This window comes from Marmota monax, unplaced genomic scaffold (assembly GCF_021218885.2).
Source record: "Marmota monax isolate L192 unplaced genomic scaffold, Marmota_monax_Labrador192_F-V1.1 WCK01_AAM20220418_F8-fsc00048, whole genome shotgun sequence".
Lineage (NCBI taxonomy): Eukaryota > Metazoa > Chordata > Mammalia > Rodentia > Sciuridae > Marmota > Marmota monax.
The window spans coordinates 9,699,639-9,720,390 of NW_026694895.1; the positions used below are offsets into that span (position 1 = coordinate 9,699,639).

General features: G+C 33.7%; 2 protein-coding genes across 9 annotated transcripts in view; one reads left to right on the forward strand and one right to left on the reverse strand.

The window, feature by feature from the left end:
* The window catches only part of Mbd5 (methyl-CpG binding domain protein 5), a 416,793-nt gene extending 405,046 nt beyond the window's left edge, over window positions 1-11,747 (reverse strand). For all 6 annotated transcript variants that reach the window (XM_046426967.2, XM_058573479.1, XM_058573478.1 and 3 more), the window contains exon 1: window positions 11,609-11,747. The gene's annotated coding sequence lies outside the window, so the exon portion shown is untranslated. The remainder of the gene's footprint in view (window positions 1-11,608) is intronic.
* Window positions 11,734-20,752, forward strand: part of Orc4 (origin recognition complex subunit 4) — a 62,915-nt gene continuing 53,896 nt past the window's right edge. Inside the window, exon 1 of one of the 3 annotated variants that reach the window (XM_058573485.1) lies at window positions 11,734-11,833. The gene's annotated coding sequence lies outside the window, so the exon portion shown is untranslated. Of the gene's footprint in view, window positions 11,834-12,500; window positions 12,689-20,752 lie in introns of those variants that run through there. The other 2 variants (XM_058573484.1, XM_046426936.2) reach the window with 2 other exon arrangements.

Consider the following 20,752-nt stretch of genomic DNA (forward strand, 5'->3'; position numbering starts at 1 on the left):
TGACTCTATGAATTAGTTGAAATATTAATGAAAATAAAGTTGATACTTGTATTGTTATTATTTTTGTACTCTCCTTAACAAAACATAGAAGAATTTATACAATATTTATATTGTAATAACTGACACAAAATATACTAGATTTATGTTATATCTTCTACTGTACCTCTAACTTGATTGGCTCCAGGTAGAACTCTCTCCTACATCCAGGAGTTTGTTGAGGGTCCTCTCAAGTTGTCTAACTAACTGTCCCTTACCATCATTTGTTATGATCCCTCCAACATCATCAGCTTAGTACCCTTGAAGTAGGCTTTTTCATTTTTTTCATTATTTACATCTTAGTCAAATACAACCAAGACATTCTCTTTTGAATATAGACAGACATCATTTGTAAACTTCTTTTCTTTCTTTTCTAGCTTCTACCTGATTATATTCAGGACACAATGTTATGTTCAACTAGTTTCTAACGTTATTTGTGTTAAAGGTGTTTTTATGAGACGTGACACTGTAATCATGTTGGTCACATCATTTTTTTTTTAATGGGAAAAAGCTTCACCAGGTTTAGAAAGAAATAAAAATTATCTCTCATAATACAACCCTTCTATAAAAAATAGTAAGCTTTTCCTGAGCATAAAGAATATTAATCTAAGTTTAAATGGTAACCCTAAGGATTCAGCAAAGTTTGGTACTGCAGTTTGGCTTCTACTTAATTCCCCAGCATCACATTTTATCATATACCCTTTCTTGTTATAAAATTCTGTCAGCTATGCTTATCTGTTTGATATTGGATACCAAGCTTCGTCTCTCATCAGGACCTTTGTATGTAAAGTTGCTTCTTTTCAGGAAATTCTCTTCTCCATCTTGATCAAGTTAACTCATACTTCTTGAGATCTCAGCTAAGCAAACTCTCCCTCAAAAGTTCTCTTGATCCCATAGGTTGAGCAAATTCTTTCTTAAAGCCAAAATATTAAATACCATGAACCATTCTACATCAATTGAAAAGTTCCAATTTTGCTTTTATTTGTTTGATTACTTAATTAATATTCCTTCCTATTTCAATGGTATAAGTTCCAGAATACAATGACCCACGTCTATTTTTGCCTACTATCCAAGTTGAGCGCACAACAGGTATCAATACATATTTGTTGAAGAAAGATAAGGACGAGCAAACCACTCAATGATCCTATATAGTTTTAAAGGAAAATCTATTATGTGTATTCAGCTGAAATCGTGATACTTGGTAGAGCTATTTATATATGCAACTTTCTGAAGGGAAAATTTCAGTTCAATTGCTAGTGGTAAGAGTGACTGGGATAATTTATTTAACAAGGCTACTTGGATAAAAGGTAAATGCAAAAGTTATATTCTTTTATTACTTCAGATTCTAAAGGACTTCCTATTTATAATTGCAAGGAGATTCCCTCCTACCCCCATTTTACTGTTTCTTTTCTAACCTACATTCTGGCAAATAAAATCTTCAAAACATATATTTAAAGGTATACTATTTCTAACCACTTCCCTAATATACCAGGTTATTCTGAATTATAATATTAGCTTTTAATAGTAAAAACAAGATCCCTCAACTCCTCATCCCATTGGAAGCTTTGTCTTTATCTGAAACAACCTCTTTTGTGGCAACCTAGAATCTCTCCTCTACCTAACTCATGTCTTCTCAAAATGCACACTGTGATAAATTCTGCAGAATTCTAATTCCTTCTTTACTAAGCATATTTACCTACTCAGTTTGATGTTATTTTTACTAAGGTAACTAAAGTGTTTTTCAAGGATATGTTTTAGTCACTTAAATAAATAAAAGTAGTTAGTTCTAAAACCTTCTGGTTTTTGTTCTATATTTGATTCAGTACCTAATATAGAAAATAGTACAGAAATGTTAAGTGACTATGCCATTTATATTTTGAGTGAGCATATAAAAATCTGGATCACTGATTAAAAAAATGAAAGTTTATCTTAGGCCCATGGATTCTCTTTTTGTTGCTGTTATCATTGGTACTGGGGATAGAATCCATAGGTGCTTTACAAATGAGCTATATCCTTAGTCCTTTTTAGATTTTGAGACAGGGTCTTGATACATCACTGAAGATCTTAATAAGGTGCTGAGGCTGGCCTCAAACTTGTGATCCTCCTGCCTCACCCTTCTTAGTCAGGGGGATTAAAGATGTGCATCACAATGCTCTACTAAATGTATTCTCTCTTCTCTCAGCCAAAACTATCTATAACATTATAACTGACATCATTTACCAACCCCCAGCAGCACAATCTATATATTCCCAGGAAAATACTGAGAAACCGATTTTTTAGTAAGAACCAAATGTTTAAAATCAACATTTATTATATCCAATTTTTCTCTCTCCAATTGACTAAGCTTTTTACCCTTTTAGGTAAGATTAGATCAGTGTGACAGACTTTATTCTGAATCAAGCTATGACAGTTATTAGCAAATACCAAATTTTTTCAAGGTATTCAAGGAATATATTCATAAGATTATTTGGCTAGGAATGCAATTTTCCTGTTTTCCTCTACCACGCCTTTTAATATATATGTTTTCATTACAAAATCACAACTTGACTTTAAGCTTATTGTTAAAAATTAAAGCGAAGTAATGCTGAATTATACATTAGAGTTTTTTAGCCTTTCAACATCTGGCATATATATTTTATGTATACAAAAGATATAATTTGGTATATGTCTTTCAGACCTTTATTTAATATATTTACATGGCATATGCTTTATGCAAATATAGTGCATATAGTATAAAATGTGTATTGTATATCTGTGCAAACATACATTGGTAAGTATTACAAACATAATATTCTCTTTGTAAATTTATTATTATTATTATTATTATTTACATTAATGATCTCAAACTCTGCAGGGAGAGTAAGGCAAGAGCATCGGAAGTTTGAGGTCAGCCTCAGCAACTTAGCAAAGCCCTAAGTAACATAGTAAGACCCTGCTTTAAAATTAAAAAATGAATAGGGCTGGGGATGTAATTCAGTGGTAAAGTACCTCCGGGTTCAAGCCCTAGTACTAAAAAGAAAAAGAAAAGAAAACCACCCATGTATTTAATCTATAAATCTAAATTTATATGGTTGTCTTAATTCTTATCTTTAGATACCATAATTAGCATTTCCTAATTTTCTATCTTATATTATTTCAAAATAAATGGATTGTTTCCTTTGGTGCCCTGCAAAGTGAGTCATGTAGATCTTTCCATTGTAGTATCTGTTAATTAAAACATTTTAGCAACTATTCATTCAATTTGATATCATTTTTCATCCTAAATGATATGTTGTTTATATACCTGCCATAAAGATAGACATCAATAAAGTGTTTTATTATATATATATATATATATATATATATATATATATATATATATATATATATATCTACATAGCCATAGTGGTTGCACATGCCTGTAATCCCAGGAAATCAGGAGGCTAGGACAGGAGGATCACAAAGCTGGGGCCAGCCTCAGAAATTTAGTGAGGCACTAAGCAATTTGATGAGAAAGTGTCTCAAATAAAAAAATAAAAAGGACTGGAAATGTTGCTCAGTGGCAAAACACCCTGGATTCAATCCCCATTACTAAAAATAAAAATAACAAATAATATTAATATATATGTTTAGTCAATCAAGGTCTAAAGTAAGTAAACAATAAAATGCCCTGGGTTCAATCCCTAGCACCACAAAAAAAAAAACAAAAACAAAAAAAAAACAATGTATATATCAAATTTGTATACTATATTGAAAAATTAAACACCCATACAATTGAGTCATTTTCGGATTAGCCTAGGAAAACGACAAAAGCAGAGAGGCAGCTGAAGAAATGTACTTAAAATATTCTTAATAGCTTAAAAAAAAGACCTTTAAAACAGTTTATCAACATGTTTAAAAACATAAAGCCAAAACGGCAAGAGCAGCAGCTTAGAAAAGCAATATAATATTAAATTAAAATCTGTGTTATGTGTACCCACACTCTTTTCAAACATACAAGGAAACTGGAGTAATATGACTATTAGTTTTATTTTCTAATTGGCAACATATTGCTATATTTTTCAAAGGGGATTCAAATCAATTGAATAGGAAAGCAATGTCTAGACAATGTATTAATTTTAAGACAAGTAAACTAGACAATTGAAGCACTAATATAAGCTGTTAGGCTTCATTTTTATGAAATGAAAAATATTTTAAAGGAAAATCTATATTACTTCTAATGGAAAATAACCTTCACTTGACAATCCTAAAAGAATATATTATTAAAACTTCATAAATGAAAAAAATATTCTTAAAGAGTAGTAAGATTTAGGATATCTTATGGCCACATAAGATCATTACCATCATTACATATGATATTTTTAGCTGGTATGAGCTTTCTGATATATAATAAAGTGAACACTGTAGCTTTAATTGAAGTTTGAATGTTATAAACAGTTAGATGTCTGGCTCTGGCCTGCATTCTAATACCATCAGCAGAACAGGGATGGGAAGCATAAACAAACCTTTTAACTAGATTATAGTCTAAAATGGCCAAGAAATCCTTCAGCACAAACTCTACAGTGATAAATGTGGAAAAAGGAATATGATTTTAGAATAATACTAGAAAAAACCCTCTAGAACTATGACATGAAATTGATGCTATGTAAGTACATGAATATAACACAGTGAATTTCACCTTTATATATCTATAAAGGACCAATTAAAATAACAATCAATCAATCAATAAATAAATAAATAAAAGAAAAACCAGTAAAAAAGAGGTAGGAGAAAAGGGAATAGGTGAGAGAAAAGAGGAAGTACTGGAGTAAACAATATTCCATTCTTGTACAATTATGTCAAAATGAGCCTCACTTTTATGTACAACTATAATGTCTTAATAAAAACATTTTTGGAAAAGCTCCTAATTTCTGTCATTACAGAAATACGTATTTGATTTTCTAAATATTTTGATGTAATTTAATATGAATGATAATGCACAGATTAATTAATGGCACATAAGTGGAGATTTCTGGACTGAAGGTGTATGAGAAATAATAGCTGTCACTACAAGAATAAACCTAAATAAAATTTAGCAGTCATTCTTAAGAAACATTTTACATTTACTTCTAACTACTAAAATACATGAATTTATTTAAAAAAAAAAAAAAAAGGCAGCAAAAGAATGTAAGCTTTAACAGTAGCACCAAACTGAAAAATTCTATGTCATTGCTGCAATTTTGGTTGGTTGGCCGAAGAATGTAAGGCATCGAAGTACAAATATTTTTTTGCCATTGTGAGAAAATCAATTGAGTTACATAATTCATTTCAGTCCTTTAAACAATACATTCTAACAATCTACTAAATGATACAGAATTTAATTACAAGTTCTCTAAGAAAATGCTATATACATAAACTGAAAGAACTCAACCCAAAACTTGTCAAATTCAGCTTTAACAAAAGAATAAGCTTTACAGCAGGTGAATAACAAAGTATCATTTATCCATCATATCCATCTACATAAGAAGGCATATCTTAATGCATGTTAAACCTAGATCTTGCCTTTTCTCTTTGAAGTTATTACACTAAGTTATTCCAATCTCTCAGTTGTTACATAATATAGAATAGCTTAAACAGAAATCCAGGTGTTAGAATCTTTACTTTCAACTGAATTACTTTTAGCTTATCTAAGAAAATTATTCAAGACCACAGACTTATTCCATTTCACTAATTATTTAGATTGTTTTTATAAGCCAGAACCATTTTTAACAAACTTTCCCTTCTGAGCTGTAATATACTATACAGAGTATTTCTTTGGCATTTTAAAAATGTTTCCAAAACTCTGTAGGTCATAATGCACTGGCCTAAATCCCATATGATGATAAGAGTAAATATAAGTATATGGCTTGCAAGTATATTTACTTGGGATTGATATGAAAATCACTTAAATAGTAAAATAGAAAAAAAAATTTTTTGCTCTTTTTCTCTTAATTAAAAGATGTAAAAATCTATTCTGATTAGGTGGATAAAAAAGTACTTTACCTTAGTAGTTTTTTTATAGTACAAGCATAAAATAATTTAGGCATTCAAAGAATTCAAAAGTTGTCCATTCTCATACTAAAAATACTTCTCACTTTAAATAGTACTAAAAAGAGAACATTAAACTTAGTCCTACATGTGTAATGTAATTATAAAAATGTTGTATGACAGAGTCCAGAAGGTAATGTGTATATACACACCAAAGCACTAGAAAGCAAAAACTCCCCTTTGTTTAGAGATGTTTCACTACCAACACATTTATGTAATTTTTATAGTAAATATTCATTGTGTCACATATTGTTGGAAACTCCAAACTTAATGTAACAAAATGAAAAGATAATACCACACAAGTTAAAGCTCAGTATAAAGAAGGTCCAGGGCTGGGGTTGTGGCTCAGTGGCAGAGCATTTGCCTCACAAATGTGAGGCACTGGGTTCGATCCTCAACACCAAATAAAGATAAACAAAGTTAAAAAAAAAAAAAAAAAAGGGTCCAAATGTCATTTTTGCTAGACAATGAAAAGAATGACTTCAATTATATTTTATGTTCCTTATAAAGAACTGGAATTTTTTGTTTTTCTATCCTTATACACTTTCAGAAACTTATTAAAAAGCTATCAGAGCCATGATTTTAGTAGTGCTTTATTGAAGTATAGATTGACAAAAATTCTTTATCCTGAGTGTGTTTTGAATTAGAATGTGTCTGAAGTCTAATATAAATATTTTGGTGCTACAAAATGATAAAATGATGTTTGGTCAGTAATTAGTTTCCTCATTTGTAACAAGAATAAAGCAAAGTTCACAAGGAAAACTATAAGGAATGACAAAAGTCGATATAACAGTACTGCACAGTGAAAATAAATGATAGTTATGATTATTACTAAGATAGAAATTTAAGAATGAATGTAAGCCGGACACGGTGGTGCCTGCCTGTAATCCCAGGGGCTTGGGAGACTGAGGCAGGAGCATCACGAGTTCAAAGCCAGTCTCAGCAACTTAGTGAGGCCCTAAGCAACTCAGTGAGACCCTGTCTCTAAATAATTTTTTTTTCTTTTTAAAAAGGGATGGGGGCATACATGGCTTAGTGGAAGATACCAGAATTTACCATTCAGGAGTCTATTTATCTTCTTGAAATGTGTACCAGCAGAGTTAAGTCCCTTGATTTTTTTCCAATACTGAATCTAAATACATTCTAAAACTACATTAAGGAAGGTGAAGTGAATGCAGTATTTTTTTAACCTCTAATACTTTTCAATTACATATGAAAGCTACAAAAGATACTGAGATAGGATGTTTTTGGTTTTGAAACTCTCATATATTTCAGAAACTTCCAACTTTCTTAACTAGAGCTATAGAAGCAAGATTAAATAACTGTTTTAGAATTAAAACTGGGAGGTTTCTCACAAAGATCTTGAAATAATATATCTAGCATATGCTAAAATTCTAAAACTAATAAAAAGTAGATATTAATCACTGGATAATAATGAAATCATATGGTTAGGTTTGCTTGAAATTTGGTAGAAATGTCTAAAAACTCAGAATGATATTGTACAATGATTTCCTAATAAGCTTGAAAGATATCCAGTTATATGAGATGTAGATAGAAAAAAGTATTTGGGGAAAAAAATAAGTCTGGAGAATTTGATTTTTTTTTCTAATTTTGGTAAGGAGAGGTAAATTAATGAAGTGTTGGATATCTTCAAAAAAATAATTATACTTAGCAATAAAAATCCAGCAATGGTTGTCACATACACTATTTTCATTGTGTTAAATGAATGAACTATAAACAGAATAGAAATCCGTAGAATACAGAATTAAGTGAAAAAAAATTTATCTTTTCTATATTAATAAAATACAGCAATATCCTTCTTAAGCATGCATTATTCTACCTAACAGTATTCATTTAGTTAATATAAAATTCTTTAGGTAAACCAAAGTAAATATATGACCAATACACTTGTGGAATACAATTAAGAAATCTCTTTACATTAAATTGCAGGGACCATTCTTGTTTTTTCACATGCCTAGCACAGTGCCTGACAGACAGCAGATGCTCCATAGATGTTTAATGAATAGCTAAGTACAATCTGTTTTGCACATACATTCAAAATCCAGACAAGTTTGCAAAGGTACATATGTTGGACATAGGCTTTCTGGCTGACTTCATGGGGTCCCATTGAAGACTAGGAGTAAATCTTCATATCCATAGAAAACTGGCAAGTTGATAATTGTCTGGGTAAGGACCAAAAAAACAAAGTCAGGGAAACATGTCACCTAAGTAACAGTTGCTTTATAGAGCTGGTAAAAGCGGCCTAATAATTCCGTCAACCTATTTGCACCATTCACTCAATGAAGTGAAGTTTAAATGCATCTTGAACATTTACATTTTTATGTAAAATTTTTTTATCATTGCTTATTCAAAAATCAATCACGTTTGTTAAATTCCATTCTGTGTAATGATTAGAAGTGAATAGGATTTTAGTTACTATTAGGAGTACTACATCATCATTGGGTGTTTAATTTGGCTGTTGATTTTAAAAAGTGAGAACCGCAGCAGAGATTTAAAAAAAAAAAAAAAAATTCTCAAGAAAAAAGTTTTCATGGTAGTGAAAATTAGAGGGAGAAAGAGAAAAGGGAGGAAGGAAAAGGGAATCTCACAGTTGGAAGTAAAGAAATTCAACTTTGTCTAATTCTAAACCTAATAAAAGATTTATAACAAACAAGCAGTAAGTACACCAGGCATTGTGCAGAAAGTAAGGGACTAAGTTTAAATAACACAAAAATATTTTTATTTAAGTAGTTCTTTAAGGTAAGACTACCATGTAAACATTTACAATACGCTGTGAATTTTATTTATTTTTATAAATATGAGTCTTTAATATAAGAGTAGTAAATATGTTTCCTAATTGGAAGTTTAAGAAAAAACAGCACTAGAGAAAGCCAATATAATTCTCAAAAATATTAACAATCCACAACAAGTGAAGTTAGTATTTCTCAAAAAGATCAACAACAAAGAATTAATTATAATAGGACAAAGTTTTAACACTATTTACTTTACTATTCTCATAAAATGTAAAACTCTTAAGTGCTGTATGTGGTCTTGTACATGACAGTTTCATTTCTGACAAAGAACAATGAGTAGTTAGTACAGTAAGTGTTAAAGTTCTCTGTTCCCTGTACTGTGTCCACTCAAGGCATTAGAACCTTGGGCAAGTTCCTCAAGCTCTCTCAACTTCAGAGGTATGGAAAATGAAGCTGGATAAAATGACCTCCAAGATATTTCTAGTTGAAACCTTACCATCCTAAAATATCAATAATTCTTAACACTTAAAAAATAAACCACAATAAAAGATTTCTAAGCATAAATCATTATCAAAAGTAGAGAAAATCTGAAGTCTTCCAACCTTAAAGGGTTAACCTGGCAGTGATAAAATAAGAAATACTTTCAAAGGAAACAGAAACAAAGTAAAGGTATTAATCAAGGACTGTCAATTTTTACTCAGCTGCCCACTGTGTGATGACTACCCCAATTACCTACACAATTCACTTTATTAAAATTGATTTCTTCTCTATGTTCTACTGTCTGTCTCCTATGTTAAGGTTGCTGAGGTTTTAAGGTAAGGACAAAAAAATCTCAGGTGGACCTGGAATAGCAGTATAGATGTGTGGAGGAAAAACTTGAACTTGACACAAATTTCTGCTTCAGTGCATCAATGACACCTCAGAGAAAGGCTAGGAAACTATTCAAATGTATAATAGCAATGAGAGAAATAAGACCATATTGCTTACTGCTACACAGCTCTTTTTTCTTTTTATTATTTTTTTGTTATTGTTATGTATAAACGTCTATTTTTGCACCCAGTTGGTAATTACAATTTTATAGAACAAGTTTCTACATATGTAATGCTTTTCAGTCACTAAAATACAAGTATATTATGTCTTGGCTTTACCAGCCAGAAAATAAGAAAGTATCATAATGTCTTCATAATATTTATGGCAAATATCCTTCTAGGTTGATATTTCTTCAATCCTTTCTAGTTGATCAAATTGCTGTTTTCATATTGCCAGTTCACAAAATTGCTGCTTTACAGAAGAATATTTTTTGTTGACATAAATTATGGCAGAGATACCAATGCAGATAAAAAAAAAAGGGGGGGGGGGTGTATGTGTATGTGTGTCAGGGAGAGAATGAGAAAGAGAGAAAAAGGGAAAGAGAAAGGGAATGTATGTGTGTATCCTTCTTCAAGGAAAGGATAAAGAATGTATATAAAACAAAATACCACTACTAATGTAAGACGTAGTGTAAGGCCTACATCAGAAACATACTTTCTAGCATTTGTGAAATAAAGCACTGAATGAAAGCTATTCACTATGAGCATACCATGTGAAAATGGAGAATAATGATTTTTATCAAGATTGTTGCTCTATAAATCTAAACCTGGATTTACCTTTCAGTTTATATCTAACTATAATATACTAACTACAACTTTCTTTTCTTTGATCCATGAAAACATATTTTAGACATTTATTTTCTTTCACATATAGTGAACAATTTGTTTCAGTACCCCAAGAGATGAAAAACTCATCTCAATTTACAACAGTAAATAAATAATTCAGTTAAAACTGAAAGTGGTACCAATCGGGCAAACTATTGATGGAGAGGTTTGGCCTTCCATGTAGCCAGAACAACATAAAGTTTTCAATAGGGATTACTTGTTCAGACAAGTTACAAGGATTAGAAAAATACTCAGTTAATTGTGAAATAGCTAATATTCTCATCCTATATGGAAAATAAATTCCAGAAACATATGTGGGTAAGACAATACCAGTGGCATGTAAACTTTAAGCATTTTAAGCTCTGCACTTTATAAACTCATATATGAAACAAACATTTAACAACAAAAAAAAAGCAATAATGCAAGTCAAAATCTAACCAAAGGCCTCTAAACTAAAAATTTGAAAATTTCTATTCAACTCAGATCAAACGAGAAATGGAGAAAATAAACCCATAACGCAAAAACCAGTCAAGTCTTCCAACCCAAAAGTCAATATCCAAATCACATACAGGACCAAAAAGGGGAAAACACTCAGGTCTACAAATGGATATGCAGTTCCAATACAATCCAGATCCCGACATTTTCCCACTCAGAAACAAATGCAGTAGAGCTTTTCCTGGGCAAAGAGAAAAAGCTCTCCAAATGAAATTTTTTTTAAGTGACATCTAGAAAGTGTGCCTCTTTCTGTCTCTTTCCCTGGCGCCTCATTGGAGGAAGGAGGGGGGGTTGTTTTTGTATTCTCCCCCACTAGAGCAAGGCACAATCAGATGTTAGCTGAAGAAGAGAAACCACTTTTGACAACAGCAAATAAAAAATAAAAGTGCCCTTCCTCCCCTGACAGGATGGGCACCCCACCTCACACATCCCTCCTCACTCCGACCCCTCCTTCTCTCACCCCCCCTGAGCACCACCCCCTCCTCACCCAGGAGCTCCACTGCGTATGTGGTTTGGTGCTACTGTTGCCCCGGAGTGAAAGTCAGAGCCAGAGGAAGGCAATGAATCCCCCACAAACACACTTACCTTTCCTGCCCCCCACTTTTGAGTGCCTTCCCTGGAGCTGTGGAGGATGACACAAAGGGTAATAAAGGGGGGGGGGAGTGGAGGAGGAGGAGGCGAAGGAGGAGGAGGAGAGCTGGGGAAGTGGCTGCTCCTGGGTGTAGTGAGATGTCTCCAGCCAGGGCCAAGCAGCAGTAGCAGCAGTAGCAACAGCAGCAGCCACAGCAGCAGCAGCAGCAACAGCAAAGGGTCTGTGTTGCTAAGAGGCTTTTGGTCTCTTTCTCTCCTCCTCTCACGGCCAAAGAGAAGGAGGGTGGAGGGGGCTCGGGAGGGAAGCGAGTGGAGGGGTGAGGGGGTAGGAGTCGTGGATGGAGGTTTTCGAAGAGGAAGAAACTCCTTCTCCTTCTCTCTCAGGCTCAATCCCCCTCTCAGGGCTCCGGGCTGGAGGGTGGGGGAAGGAACTCAGCCGCCTTCCCCCCACCCCCCTCAATTCAAGGTTGAAGTGGGGTAAAATTAGTGTCCTGTCCCTTTAAAAATAGAAATAAAAGGTGCCCCCCCTCTGCCACTGCCTCTCTCTTCATCATCAGCTGCTGCTGCTGCTGGGGTCTCTCTGCTTGGGGGGGGGAGGGGGGGTTCGGGTAGAAGAGACGGGAGGCACTCACTGCGCATGCCCCTCTCTGACGGGAGGCTGGTTGGTTGAAGGGAGGAGGAGGGGGAGGGGAGGAAATGAGATGTTTTCCCAGAAGGCTCCGAGGCACGCGCGACCCGGAAGACATTGTAGCGGGGGGTAGAGGGGCGGGGGCGGGGAGTAGGAGGAAGTCGGTACTCTTTAACATTCCCATCTCCCTCCTCCCTCCGAAGGGACAGTGGAGGAACGGAAGTGGGCGTGGACGGAGGCGAAAGGAGGTCACGTATTTGAGTGGGAGGCGGGTCCAGGAGCGAGAGGCGATACGTGCGCAGGGCATGCTGGTAGTGGTTGGTTGTGTACGGCTGGCAGCAGCAGGTGAAACCAAGGCGAGGTGGCGGCGGGACGAGCTTGGGAAACGAATTCAATAGTCGCTGGATTCCGGCATTGCGCTGATAAAACCAAGCTAGCAGCGAGAGGTAATGTCTATTAGACTGGCCTCACAATGAAGGTCAGGCACGCCAGCGGCCAAAGAAGAATCGAAAGTGGTAGGGTGGAAAGCTGCCGCGAATATTGGGAAGGGGCAGGCTTTTCTAGGCCGGGCAGGCCAGAGCAAAGCGGGATCTGTCTTGTCTCCTGGCCTCCCCATGAGCCTGTGGACGCATCCTGACTAATGCAGGGAGTGATGAGGATACTGCCTCTGCAGGGGATTGTAGGTGAGGTGCATCGTGGGTTGGATGTTGAGAGAGCAGTGAGATATGTGGGACCTTGGCTGCGAACTCTTAAATAAGACTTTTTCCTCAGAGCTGGCGACCTATTTGGGGAATTAGAAGCCACGTGTGGGAATTTTGACCAGCTGCATCGGTAGCATTACTTATGTTGGATGTTGTGCCCTTCGCACCTTGCCTTGCAACCTTCTCTGGAATTTTGGAGTGGCTTTGACACAGGATCAGGCAGGGAATACTTGAGTGGAATTTCCCTCCATATTTAGCGTTGTTGCTTCCTCCCTTTGTGCCTGTTCTTAAGAGAGTTATGTGTGGGATTGTGTGTTCCTAGATGTTGAGTTTTATAACTGGTAAAGAGAGAAGGGATATCATTAAAATTTTCCCTTCCAGTGTAGATGGGAAATTTTTCAAATAGGTGCCTCGTCTTTTCTAGAGAAACAGCGATGTCTTTGTGTGTGTGTGTGTGTATTTCAAACAATCTTTATTGAAAACATTTTCATTTTCCAGCTATAATTTTTCGTAAAGATATTTTGAAGGATCATTATTTAGGTATTCCTTTTTTAAACAGAAAATAAACCTCATGTTTAATGTGTTAATGTTATTTATTCTATGGTATGGATTCTTTTACCTATCATTTAAACTTACTGTTTTTCTATGGTATACTTCCCAAAAGTTTTGGCAGTGGACACTATTTATCCATCATGCCTAGTGCTTATTACTCTCTCTGTGTTCAGTAATTATGTCAGATGGGATCAAAACTAAGATGTTCCTTTACTGGAAAACCTAATTGTTTACCACGTTGTAATAGAAAGATTATATAGCAAGATAATTAATGTGCCTTTTTTTTTGTAGAAACTAAATCTTTGGAAAAGAAATCATATGTAGTATAATGAATAATAAAGTAAACTCTAACCACTCCCCAGTTTCAGAACTGGAACATCTTTGGAGCTGAAAGTACCCCAGTGCACACAGTCATGACCATTCCCCCACGTCACTGATTTTTTTTTTGTTTTGTTTTTATTTTTGTTTTTGAGCCATTTAAACCTCTTTATTAGTTTACTTAGCTCAGGTATTTTTTTATACCATCAGAAACAGACTACAACAGAGGCTGGAAGAGTTTTCAGGGACAGCTGAGAAATATGGACGTTAAAAATGATTCTAGTGATCTCAGACAGAAATGAAGAACATAATGCTAGAAACTAGAGGAAATGTGACCCTTGGCATACAGTGGCAAAGGACTTGGTTGAATTGTATTTGTGTTCTAGCATTTGTGGTTGAAAAAACTTGCAAGGGATGAAATTGGATAGTTAGCTGGGATTACTATGCAAAGTATTGAAAGGGCACCTTGCTTCCTCCTGATAACTTAGGGTAAAATGCAAAAAGAGAATGAAGTAAAAAAAGAAGTCCAAGTCCTTGATTTTAACATCCTGATTTTTATGGTAATTACCTACTGGTTTTAATATGTTTAAACTACCTGTGTCAGCATTCCTAAACACTGTAGATTAGCTTGTAAAGGAATTGCATATTATATATCTTCTATTATTGATTTTTTGTTCATGTTGCTAAGATTTGACCCTGATAGTATGCTTAGCAGTAGTTCATATATTTTCACTGTGGTATAGTTATATTATAGTATATTTTTAAAAATAAGCCACAAATAATTTAATTGTTCTAACATTAAAGGACATTTGGATTGTGCTCAGTTGTTAGTAATCATGAGCAATGTCACAATGTGTATTCATATACATGTATTCTTATACACATAACCCTGTATTTTTGTAGATTATTTATGTTTATCATCAACTTCTAGATTATGCTAGTCTTTTCCACAATGGATATACCAATTTATATTTCCACAGAAGTGTATGGTATATATCTTTTATTTCTGCAATATTATTCATAATTTTTGTATTTCATCAAGCTGATAAATGTACTTTTAGTTTCTGTTCTAATTTACATTGTATTTATTATATTATAATACAACCTCCTGATCACTAAGGAGGTTGAACCTTTTTTTTCTTACATACATAACAATAGTGGAGTGCATTACATTCAGAATTATCCATTCACAGCACAGTTTTTCATAACTCTGTATATAGAGTATGTTCCCGCCAAATTATGCCATTATACATGAGCTCTCTTATTTTTTTTGCATTACAATTCTTAATACACCTTTATACCACAATTTTTTATATCTGTGTATATAAAGGTATGTTGACACAAATTCACATCTTCATACATGTATTTTATATAATGATGACTGTCTGCTTCCACTGTCCTTGCTATTCCCCTTCTCTCTCCCTTTCCCCCTACCCCTGTTCCCTATCTAGAGATAATTTTCCACTCATGCTCTCCCTCCTTAGCCCACTTTGAGTCACCCCCCTAATATCAGAGAAAACATTCGGCATTTGTTTTTTGGGGATTGGCTAACTTCATTTAGCATAATCTTCTCTAATGCTATCCATTTCCCTGCAAATGCCATGACCTTATTCTTTTTTAGTGCTGAGTAATGTTCCGTTGTGTATAAATGCCACATTTTTTAATCCATTCATCCACTGAAGGACATCTAGGTTGGCTCCAAAATTTAGCTATTGTGAATTGTGCTGCTATAAACATAGATGTGGCTGTGTCCCTGTAGTATGCTGTTTTTAGGTCCTTTGGGTATAGTCCGAGAAGAGGAATAGCTGGGTCAAATGGTGGTTCCATTCCCAGCTTTTCAAGGAATCTCCATACTGCTTTCCAAATTGGCTGCTCTTTATATACCCTAGAGATTAGAGCTCTATCTGATGTGTGAGGGGTAGAAATTTGTTCCCAGGATGTAGGCTCCCTGTTCACCTCACAGATTATTTCTTTTGCTGAGAAGAAAACTTTTTAGTTTGAATCCATCCCATTTGTTGATTCTTGGTTTTAATTGTTGCGCTATAGGCATCTTATTAAGGAAGTTGGGGCCTAGCCCCACGTGATAAAGATTAAGGCCTACTTTTTCTTCTATTAGACGCAGAGTCTCTGATTTAATTTGTAGATCCTTGATCCATTTTGAGTTAACTTTTGTGCATGGTGAGAGATAGGGATTCAGTTTCATTTTTTTCAAAAATGTATTAGCTATTTGGATTTCTTCTTTCTGAATTGTCTTTGAATCATCTAATTCTTTTGTGCAGTTTTTCTGTTTGGTTGTTTGTTTTACTGAAAATTTGTAGCAATGTGGCAAATATGTTCTCTGCTTTTAGCCTAACTCTTCCTAGATGATAATTTTGTCTACATTTAATTCCTCACTGACTTACATGGAATAATGGTTGTTACTTGAATTTTACATGTTACTTTAACTCTTGCAAACAAGTTCTCTACCTGCGTTCTGCATATTCAACTAGTAGCTGAATATAACTTTTGAGCACTTGAAATGTGGCTGGTGTGACTGAGATACTGAATTTTTATTTTCATGTAGTATTATATTTGAAAACTGATACTTTTCTGAGTTATTATCAAACCTCTGTTTGGAACAACTTGGATACATAAATTTGCTTCTCGGATGAAAATTTTATAAAAATATGGGTCAAATACTTTTATTATGACAATTTAGCATATGAAATTATGGTGTTCTGTACATTTAAAATGAACAGGTGATTTGGAAAACAGTATGAAAACAATGTTTATACCTCAACTTTTTGTTATGATTCTATGTTAAAATTATGATCAGTATTACCTTGTTTTGCTTTTTTAAATGTTGGTACTAGAAAATTTTCTATTATTTATATGATTGATATTGTATTTCTTTTGTATAGCAGTGCTCTCAACCATCTATGTTGAATTATATATTCCTATGTGTTTCCCACTTCTCTTTTTTCTTAATATAATCCTGCATTTCTGAGTCTTCTTTGGAGATCTTTTTACTTTTATTTGAGTAGTCTTTAGAAATTCCTTAATGTGCACACCCTGTTGAACATTTCTCTTAATTTTTTGGTTACCTTAGAATGTCTTCATTTTATCTTGATTATCTTGAATATTTGAGGGGTAGTAAATTGTCTGATGTGTGGTTGTTTTTTATCAGGTTGATGATAACATTCCACTGTTTCTTTCTTCCATTATTAATTTTAAGAAGTAAGCTGTCAATCTAATTCTCAGTGAGTGCTTTGAAGGGAATCTCTCTTTTAAATTCTTTTCTTTGTCAGAGTTTTTTTGCTATTTCACTGTGATGTTTCTGTGTGGAATTCTTTGTCCTGCTTTGGTTTCATTGAGATTCTTGAATCAGTGCATCAGTGTCTTTAAAAAATAGTGCCTGTGTTCATTCTCAGTACTTCTGGAGACCTGCTAAAAATTGGAATTTTGGCTTTTATTGGCATAGTATTCACAGTTAATTTGTTTTCTATGACAGATAATTTCACTTTTTAATTTTTTTTTGACTTTGTTTCTACTGGCTCTCCTTTTGTTTCTTGTATACCTTTGTGCTAGTAATTTTTGAAAAATTATAGGTATATGAGTTCTGAGATAATGGTATCTTTCTGAAGAAAGCATATTTTTCTAGGAAAGATAACACAGTGTTGCTACCAGTTACAAATCATTTTTTTTTTCATATTCAAGTCTTTAAAGTCTTCCTGTTATATATTTGATATTAGGATTTCAAATTTGCATTATTTCTACTTCAAATTTGCCTTTATCTTGACAAAGCTCCTTTTAATGTCTCAACTTAAATTGGATAAAGACTCATCTGAGTATTCAACTTTGGTGGGCCTTGTTCCTTTACATAGTTTAACAAAGCCTTAGTGAATCAGCTTTGCTTCCCAGCCTTTTCTTTTGAATGGCAAATGTCTTCAGAACAAGTGACTAAGTAGGGGGTTTATTTCTAATTTACCTTCTCCTTGATTTTTGGCATGTAATTTCTCACTGCTTTGTTTATTTTATTTTATAATGAAGTTTTGTTGGCCTCAGCAGGAAAGTTGGTCCAGTCAGACATTACCATAAGTAGAACCCTCATTCACTTTTCACTTTCTTTTCTGTATTCTTAAAATTTAACTAATGTAAGTACTTGATACTTGTGAATATATTGAGAGGATACATTGACAACCAGCAGATTGTTTAGTAGTAAAAAAATAATATTAAATATTTTGAAACTAAACAAATACTGAATGGTCATATAGCCAAAAAATAAAACAAAACAAAACAAATAAAACCTAAGTTATCAGTGAGAGGATCTAGCATTTCTTAACTACCAGCGTTCACAAAATAAGTTTTGTTTTATCTCCTTTTTTTTTACTACATGTAAATAGATTGTATATTATGTATCATTTTTCATCTTTTCTGTATCATGTTGCTAAGATTTAAGTCTGTTAGTACATTTGGCTGTAGTTGATATATTTTCATTGCAGAATAGTTGTGTTTCTAGGATTGTTAAGTATAGTAAGAATGAAGTTAACAGTATGATATGTTTAAAACTAGAAAGTTTAATACCAAAATAATAAGCTAAAATTATTTTTCAAAGTTTTTTCCTCTTGAGAGGGGAACCAAGGGCTGTGACAACTGCCTTAGCTGATATCACATTCTTCCCTGGACTAATAAGCAAGTAAAAATGGTGCTGTTTACTTTTGAAACTGTTAACTTTAAAATGAGAAAAATAGCTTAAAATATGTCTTGCATTTCATTATTTGGTTTCTTATACTGTAGAAGCAAATGTGATTTTAAAAAATTAAAAATAATCTGTGAGTTAAATAAAAACACAGAATTTTGTCTAGAAGCAAGTTTCTGTGAATCCCTACGTTCCCTACTGTTATTAAATAGTATGATTTTGCCTTAGAAAAAAGTATGTCAGGACCTAGCACCAGAAAAACAGAGAGCTCCACTCAGGAGGAGCAGAATATCCAAAAATGCAAGCCCCCTGTCTCTTCCAGCCACACCCTACCTGCCTTCAGTTATCATACAGTGAGTCCATATCAGTGGATTTATGCACTGATTAGGTAACAACTCTCCCATTTCAATTATTTCACCTCTGAATTTCCTACATTGTTTCACACATGAACTTTTAGGGTACACCTTATATCCAAACCACAATAGAAGTCTTCCTTCAACTTCTATTTTTTTTGGAATAAATTGTAGAGAATTGATATAATAAATCCCTTAAATGTTGGTAGAATTTACCAAACAGAACCCTTCTGAGCCTATTGTTTTCTGTTATAGAACGTTATTAATTATTGATTCAATTTCTTTAGATGATTTGGATCTATTCATGCCATCTATTTCTTGTGTAAATTTGGTAGATTGTGCCTTAAAGAACTGTTCTTCATTGTCTAAGTTATCAAATTTGGTTTGCCATGGAGTTCATTACATTGTTTTATAATAGCATCTAAATGTCTATTGGGTCAGTACTGATGGCTCCTTTTTCCACTTCTGATTAGCAATTTTATATATTTGCTCTTTTTGTCAGCCTGGTTAAAGGTTTATCAATGTTATTGACGTTTTCAAAGACAGTTTTTTATTTTGTTGGTTTTTCTTGATTGATTTCCTGTTTTCATCTCATTGATTTCTGCTCTAATTTTTTTAAATTTTTAAAACATTTTTAGTTGTAGATAGACGCAATACCTTTTTGTTTATTTCTATGCCGGTGCTGAGGATTGAACCCAGTACCTCAAACAAGCAAGGCAAGCGCTCTACCACTGAGCCACAACCCCAGCCCTCTGTTCTAATTTTTCTTTTTACTTAGGTTTTAATTTGTTTTCTGATTTCCCAATCCAGACACTTAGGTTATTGATTTTTTGGTCTTTTTGTTGTTGTTGTTATAATATATGCATTCAGTAATATAAGTCTTCATCTGTGGATTGCATTCATTGCATTGTACAAATTTGGTAAGTTCTATTTTCATTTTCATTTTGCTCATAATTGCTTCACCCATGTGGTATTTAGAGGTATGTTGGTTTATCTCAATATATTTAACATATTTGGGGATATTCCAGCCACCTCTGTCACTCATTTCTAGTTAATTCATTTTGGTCCATGAGCATATGAATTTGTTAAGCTATGTTTTACGTTCCAGATGTGATTTACTTTGGTGATGTTCTTTTTGGATGCAATATTCTGTTAATGTCAGATCAGTTGGCCCTTAAAGCTGTCCAGTTCAAGTATGTCTCTACTAACATTCTGTCTGCTGGATTTATCAGTTATTTTTGGAGATCTATTGATGTCTCTTGCTAGGCTAGTGGACTTATTTGTTTCTGTTTTTTAGCTTGGTGATTGGTTTGGATTGGATTGGATTGGATTGATTTGGTTTGTTGGGTTGGTTGAGTTGGGAGAATTTTGGTGCTGTAGACTGAAGTCAGGGCTCTGTCTTAATGAAGAATTGACCCCTGTATTATAATTTCTTTTACTTTGAAGTTTGTTCTGTCTAAAATTAACATAGCAACTCCACCTTCCTTTCGACTAACATGGTATAATTTTGTCTTCTTTTAATCCGTCTTTATATTTACAGTGTGTTTCTTAGAACATGTAGTTGAGTCTTGGTTTTTTTGTTTTGTAACCTACTCTTTTAATTGGTATAATTATTTAGGTTATTCATGTTTAAGGTCACTGCTGGTAGAATTGGATAATTACCATATTTGTTCTTGATTTTCTCCCTTGTTCTTTTTTTTTTTTTCCTCCTGTCCTTTGCTCTTTCTTTCTCTGGTTTTTATTTGATTCAGCTTTTTTTCTCTTACTCAATCTATTGATTATAATTTTTTTAAACTTATTTTAGTGGCTAACAGAGTTTGCAGTATAAATTTACAACCAATTCAGCTTCTCTTTCAAACAATACTCACTATATCACTTAATGGCCGGTGCAAGTATCATGTAACAGTA